Below are 7,252 nucleotides of genomic sequence, written 5' to 3'. Positions count from 1 at the left end.
TTACTAGATAATTGACTATTCAATTTTAAACATTTTAGATAATTGACTATTCAATTTTAAACATTATAGATAATTAACTATTCAGTTTTAAACATTATAGATCATTGACTATTCACTTTTAAATATTAAAGATAATTGACTATACAGTTTTAAACATTATCGATAATGGACTATTCACTTTTAAACATTATAGATAATTGACTGTTCACTTTTGAACATTATAGATAATTAACTATTCACTTTTAAACATTATAGATAATTAACTATTCACTTTTAAACATTATATATAATTGACTATTCACTTTTTAACATTATAGATAATTAACTATTCACTTTTAAACATTATAGAACATTGGCTATTCAGTTTTAAACATTATATATAATTGATTGTTCACTTTTAAACATTATATATAATTGACTATTCACTTTAAAACATTATATATAATTGACTATTTACTTTTAAACATTATAGATAATTAACTATTCACTTTTAAACATTATAGATAATTGACTATTCACATGACATGTTTTAAATAGGTTTGACAGTTTCAAAGTTACAATTACACTGAATATTTCTTAATTTTAAAAACAAAATATCTGGTCAGTGGAATATAAATAATGCCAATATATCAATAAGTAAATATTCATACGAATGTACATTCAAACACAGTTCCTCTTAGCAAATAAGAACCTAAAATTCTGTATAAAGTGTTGGTAAATGTGACAAATAAATAAATGAATAAACTCTATGAGGAACATAAGGTTCAGACCAGCTAATATAGGTGTCAGATAAATGATTAAAACTGCAAGAAAAATACCTGTAATCTTTGCTAAGAAGTGCAACAAAGATAGAATTTTATTAGCCGTCTATCTTAAATTCATTTGCACACTACTTTTGTTAACTGTTTTGGCTTGCTTATTCGTGTTTTCATATATTTCCTATAGTTCAGTGTTGTTATTCATATTGTATAAAATTTGTAAGGTCATAAATTGATCTAAATGTTGGCCCATAAAAGCCTACAAAAGGATTCGGATATGCCGGATATGTCGGATCTACAAAAAGCCTGTGAGTGTATCCTGATTGTATAGATTATACGGTGAAGTAGTGCGTATCTTCTCAGAAAAAGTGTTGAGAACAAGATCTCATTTATCCACTAACTCATGTAGACACAAGATAACAAGTCTGATCTTTGAACCACTCGAGTGAATAAACCGGTAAACATATTTATTTGTTAATAGCACAGACTTGAAAACACTCGCCGTTCTGTGTCGCGTCGTGAAGACCGAATCTCTAGGGTGGTCAACCACAGCATTACAGGTAAGCAAAAGTTATATAGTACACATAAAACAATATTGTTTTTCCGCGGTTTTGTCCTTGACTGTGTGATGACAGTGATGTTTTATTCTGTATGTAATAGCAGCTGTACTATTGTGTTGTTGCTATTGCTGTTGTTTCTATAGCTGTCGCTTTTCTTAGTAATGTTGTCGATGTAACCCTCATAGCAGGAAATGTTAAGCAGAAGAACTGTGTTGTGGAACTGAAATGGTTGTTGTAGTAGTAATAGTAGCAGTTTCCACAAATTCAAGTTGTTTTAAATTCATATTTTCAAGAAAAATAAACTTGCACGAGTTTTACAACTGGACCTAGTGATTAATCTAAAATGATAATAATCTCAACTACTAATGAAAATAACAGTGGATAAAAGGAAAACATTCCTGAAAGAATCTGAAAGACCCAGGGCACTAGGCATCAAAAGAAGACAACGAGTTCCTGGCAGTCCTATACAAGGACAATCAATTTCACGTTATGGTAGTGCGTGGAGATATATTTGACAATACAATTCAAAATGTATAATACAGTTGGCTTTCAATAGTGGTACAACATTTAATTGTTAAACATATTTGTAGAAACAGGTCTAAATTTCCTACCGCTGGATGTGAGACATTTTCACTACCACATACATTGCATCATAAAGAATATTCCCTCGGCCATCGAATAATTACTAAAACTTGAAAATGCTTTGATATGACTGTTAATAGTAGGTTGAGAGTTTTAAATATTTTTGCCCACATCTGATCTCAATAGAACGGTCGATAAACATTTTTCATACACTCTCGCTGCTTTACGATTTACACGAAAGCAGTTCATTGCCAATCTCTTCTGCTACTACACTGGTCAACAGTGAAATCATTACTGACTTGAAAAGGCCCTAATCTGTAGTATTTTGGTGTGCCGAACACGAATATAACCGTGAAAAATTTGTATTGGCTCTCGTTTTGAAGATATTCATATACCTCATTTTCTATGTTTCACTGTGTAAATTTCTCCAGTAGGACTGCAGCAACATCCGGAATAATGATGTAACATTGCATAATACCATCATGCTCACATCATCCACAGTTGATTGCATCATTTTCTGATGCAATGCAATACTAATGCCATGCGGCTGCTGAAGTAAGTTGACGTCAGCAGTGTACTATACATGTGTAGGCCTATTATACTAATGCCAGGCGGCTGCTGAAGCTGACGTAAGCAGTGTACTATATAAAGCCCAATCAGATAGGTTCAGCATTTAAAATATTTTAGACGTTGTGCGAGACAGTTCAAGCTACTGTTACATAAAACTTATTATTTTATCCATTTACGTACAATAAAGAACAGTAATGCCTCGAAAGTGTGTTAATACCGCGGACAATTTTTGCTATATTTGTGGGGAAGTGACATTTGCCAACCAGAAGAAAAGTATCAATTCTCAAGTGAAGAAGGCATATCATCTTTACTTCGGCTGCAAGGTTGGTGACCAAGACAAGCCTTGGGCTCCGCATATATGCTGTGCTACATGTACAACACAGCTTTCACAGTGGTTGAATTGCAAAAGGTCATCAATGCCGTTTGCAGTCCCAATGGTGTGGAGAGAGCCAAGCAACCACCTAAATGACTGTTACTTCTGCTTGGTTCCTCCTCTTTCCGGCGGAATAACGAAGCGAAAGAAGTCGAGAATAGTCTACCCAAACATTCCGTCTGCATTGAGACCAGTTCCACATGGTGAGGGACTTCCTATTCCAGAACCTCCAGCAGAATATTCTCTTGATTCATCTGACGAAGACAAAGGTGAGTCGACCTGTTCTTCTCCTGGTCCATCAGCATGCAGTGATCCAGATTTTCACTGTGGTGCATCATCAACCCCACACAGAATAACACAGGAAGAACTAAATGACCTGATTCGTGATTTGGACTTATCAAAGAACAAGGCAGAATTGCTAGGATCAAGACTCCAACAATTGAATCTTCTAGAAGAAGATGTCACAATTACTGCATATCGAAAGCGCCACCAGCAATTGGAGCCTTTCTTCAGAAAGGAAAGTAATCTGATATTCTGTTCCGATATTGAGGGCCTCATGAATGCTTTAAAAATCACTCATGACCCACAAGAATGGAGACTATTTGTGGACTCTTCGAAACTGAGTCTCAAGGCTGTGCTTTTGCACAATGGAAACATTCTTCCATCTATTCCAGTAGCGTATGCTGTCCACATGAAAGAGACATACGATAACTTAAGGCAGCTACTGAATTCCATTGAGTATAACAAGTACAGCTGGCACCTCTGTGGTGATTTGAAGGTAGTTGCCCTTTTAATGGGACTGCAGCAAGGATATACAAAATACATGTGTTTCTTATGCGAGTGGGATAGCCGAGCAAGGGAAATGCACTACATGAGGAAGGAATGGACTCACAGGCAGAATGTAGCCATTGGAGAGAAGAATATCCAACACCCAGCTCTGGTTGAGGCTCAGAAAATCTTGCTACCACCCCTTCACATCAAACTAGGTTTGATGAAGAACTTCGTGAAAGCCATTGACCCGACTTTGCCAGCATTCCGATACCTGCATGAAAAATTCCCTCGACTCAGCGAAGCAAAGATTAAAGAGGGAGTTTTTGTGGGTCCTCAGATTCGAGAGCTTTTCAAAGATGACCGGTTCAACAACTTGCTGGAAGGTGACGCGAAACAAGCATGGAATGCTTTTCGCCTAGTTTCTACAAACTTCCTCGGAAATGTTAGGGCAGAAAACTATAAGGAACTAGTAGAAGACATGTTGATGAAGTATAAGAAACTTGGCTGCAATATGTCTCTAAAGATTCACTTCCTTCATTCCCATTTTAAATTTCTTTCCTAGCAACTGTGGTATTGTTAGTGATGAACACGGCGAACGTTTTCATCAAGATATCGCAACAATGGAACAAAGATACCAGGGAAAATGGTCCACTACAATGCTGGCTGACTACTGCTGGACACTCCTCAGAGATGCTCCCGAACAGCTGTACAAGAGACAGGCGAAGAAATCTAAGATGTAGTCAATGACTTGATTTTTTATAGGTAGGCTATTACAGTTGACCTTTTACTATTCGAATGCATTTCGTTATGTAAACATTAATTTCTTGCAGATTACAAAAAAACTAGAGCCAATTTTGCAATTTGACTGTCATATTCGTGTTCAGCACCTAAAAATTGATAAGAATTGACTAATTTTATTTCAGTAACATGACTTTTGTAAAAATTTGTTGTCCAGTGAGCTATCAGCTTTGAAAGAAAAATAATTAAAAACGCATATCTTATTATCATATGACTTCTATTTAAAATCAAAAGAGCACCCCAGTCTCAATCAATAATGCCATTTTTATTCTGAAAACATGTTCTTTAGTAGATGCTGAAGAAGTTATTGATTCTTCTGGAGCAATATTGGTATATATTGTAAGTCCATACCAGACTGCGCACTGTCAGTAACACATTACATAACCGATCAGGAATGGAGAAGCACTGGGAAAAGAGGAGAGGCAATCAAGCAAATATAGCATGGATGGGGCAAATTGAAGACCAGAAATAGGGGAGGTACCTGACTAGGTTTAACAATGTGTCACAATTATTTTTACATTCATTCTGGGTCGTGTAATCTTGGGATTAGGGTCACGCTCCTAGAAACTTGCCTTAAGGTTTTCTTATTGGTTTATAGGTATTAAACACAATGATGGACATTTTTCATTCTTTGTTGAAGCATTATTAGTCTAAGATAATTCATTCGGTGATCTGCTCACTCAACCATACAGGACCTTGGGGTCCAGAATAAACGACTTTGATCGTGTTTTCGACATAAATAAATGCTTACTTATATATATATATAGCAGCAGAGGGGGCGAATCCGACAACTTTTTCGACAAATTTCGATTAAGGCCTCAAAACGACAAATAGAGCCTTCCTTCGAAATCTCACTTTTCGAACAAAAAAAAAATAAAGTCTCCGTTTGGCAAATGGAGCCTTAGCGTTTTTTGCTCGAAAACGCTATATTTCGCCACAACATCTCGTTGGTGTTTTCCCGTGGTAATCATCGGGCGTCCCGCGTCGATGTCATCGCCCCCTCTGCTGCTAAGTGGTTATTTACAATGAAAATTATTTACAACTAACCGAATATTTGGTCAAGTCCGATACGATATCGTGTCCGAGGATCATGTAAATTTATCGTTATGAATCCATGTGGGGTCGACTGAGCATGACTAAAAAAGTTTTTAAAAACATTAAAGTCCATGTCACCGCCGCACCATGTCTGCCAAATATTTCGTAGCGTGTGTGTATCGACGCCGTTGAACACAGCAAGAATATTACAGTTGTCTCTGATTACTTTTGGAATCTGAGTGTATCGTTGAGTGACATATATCACGTCAGTGTTTTTATGCCTGCCTCTGGAAAATATCCTAGCTGGGTTTTTTTGATTGTCTAACATAACATCATCGTACACGACTAGATTGTTAACGTCGCCATCAATATCATCAATACCCGGTGCATCATTGATATCCGTAATAAACTCAATAACATTTTTTTTAGCGATCGCTGATGCATTCTCGTTGAAATCTTTCAACACCTCGTAGCATCGTTGATCATCCACGCTAGGAGCAACCAAATACAACTTATCCCACTTCATCCATCTCATTATTAAATTGAGTAACAATTGCGTCTTGCCGGATCCAGATGGTCCGATGATAATCATCCGGATCGAGTTTGGTAACGCTGCAACATGCTTAACTGGTTCTCTTGTTTTAGTCGCCGAAAAATCAATTATATTCATATCTCTATACATAAATTATGGATCTATATTGTGTGAAGTGTAGAGTGCGTACTGGCACAAATGATATGACAACCGCTACAACAAGAAATAACAGATCGGCGCTTACTGGTAAGTGTGTACAATGCGGTACAAAGAAATTTAGATTTATTTCTATTAGACCCGGAGATGTTTTAAAAAAAAGCGAGGAGGTGACATCGCAGCCAAATTGGCAAAACTCCCCGGAACACCGTGGGCAAAGTATCCAGGAGAAAAGCACCTCCCAGGATATAACTACTGTGGCCCCGGAACACGATTAGATATCAGACTCGATGATCAAAATCAGCCGCGACCCGGTGAGTATCCAATAAACGCTATCGATAAGGCGTGTCATGCTCATGATGTTGCTTACTACAAAAGTAGCGATCTGCAACAGCGTCATATCGCGGATGTAAAATTAATTCACGCGCTAAATGCTATTCCTGATAAATCCGTCAAAGAAAAATTGGCCTCATGGTTGGTAAAATCGGCTATGAAAGGTAAATTAATGATTGGAAGCGGAGCTTCTCGCGCTGGTAATTGAAAACGATAGCGTTTATAATAACAACATGGAATCCATCTATTATTCTCCGAGAGGATACTGGAAGGGGAAGGCCGCAATTGGTAAGCTTGCAAGCGCTGCAAAGGTAACAAAGGCCACTGCGGCTAATTGGTTATCCAAACAGGCTATATGGCAAATCTATCTACCACCGCCTAAACAAATCAACTTCTCGCGCTTTGATGTCAGCGTACCTAATGAAGTTCATCAGGCTGATATACTATTTCTGCCGCATGACAACGGTTACAAATACGCGCTAACCGTAGTTGATGTTGCGAGTCGATACAAACAAGCGGAGCCGTTAAAAACAAAGTCAGCAACTGAAGTAGCCGCTGCGTTTGAAAGAATTTATCGAAGAGGCCCTCTGCGCTGGCCAAATCTATTACAAGTTGATCCCGGTAGTGAATTTCGCGGCGCTGTTTTATCAACGCTGAAACATCATAGCGTCGCGATACGACGAGGTCATACTGCGCTACATCGTGATCAGGCAATTGTTGAACGATTCAATCGGACTCTCGCTGAACGGTTATTTGGATATCAATACGCGAAGGAATTCATCCA

General features: G+C 37.6%; 1 protein-coding gene across 4 annotated transcripts in view; it reads left to right on the top strand.

The window, feature by feature from the left end:
- The first annotated feature begins 1,178 nt into the window (after positions 1-1,178).
- The window catches only part of LOC149787712 (uncharacterized), a 53,714-nt gene continuing 47,640 nt past the window's right edge, over positions 1,179-7,252 (top strand). Inside the window, exon 1 of one of the 4 annotated variants that reach the window (XM_089973900.1) lies at positions 1,179-1,318. The gene's annotated coding sequence lies outside the window, so the exon portion shown is untranslated. Of the gene's footprint in view, positions 1,319-4,765; positions 4,890-7,252 lie in introns of those variants that run through there. The other 3 variants (XM_089973903.1, XM_089973905.1, XM_089973902.1) reach the window with 3 other exon arrangements.

This window comes from Sinohyriopsis cumingii, chromosome 11 (assembly GCF_028554795.1).
Source record: "Sinohyriopsis cumingii isolate HCF-2022 chromosome 11, ASM2855479v2, whole genome shotgun sequence".
Classification (NCBI taxonomy): domain Eukaryota; kingdom Metazoa; phylum Mollusca; class Bivalvia; order Unionida; family Unionidae; genus Sinohyriopsis; species Sinohyriopsis cumingii.
This window is presented reverse-complemented; position numbering and strand designations above follow the sequence as displayed.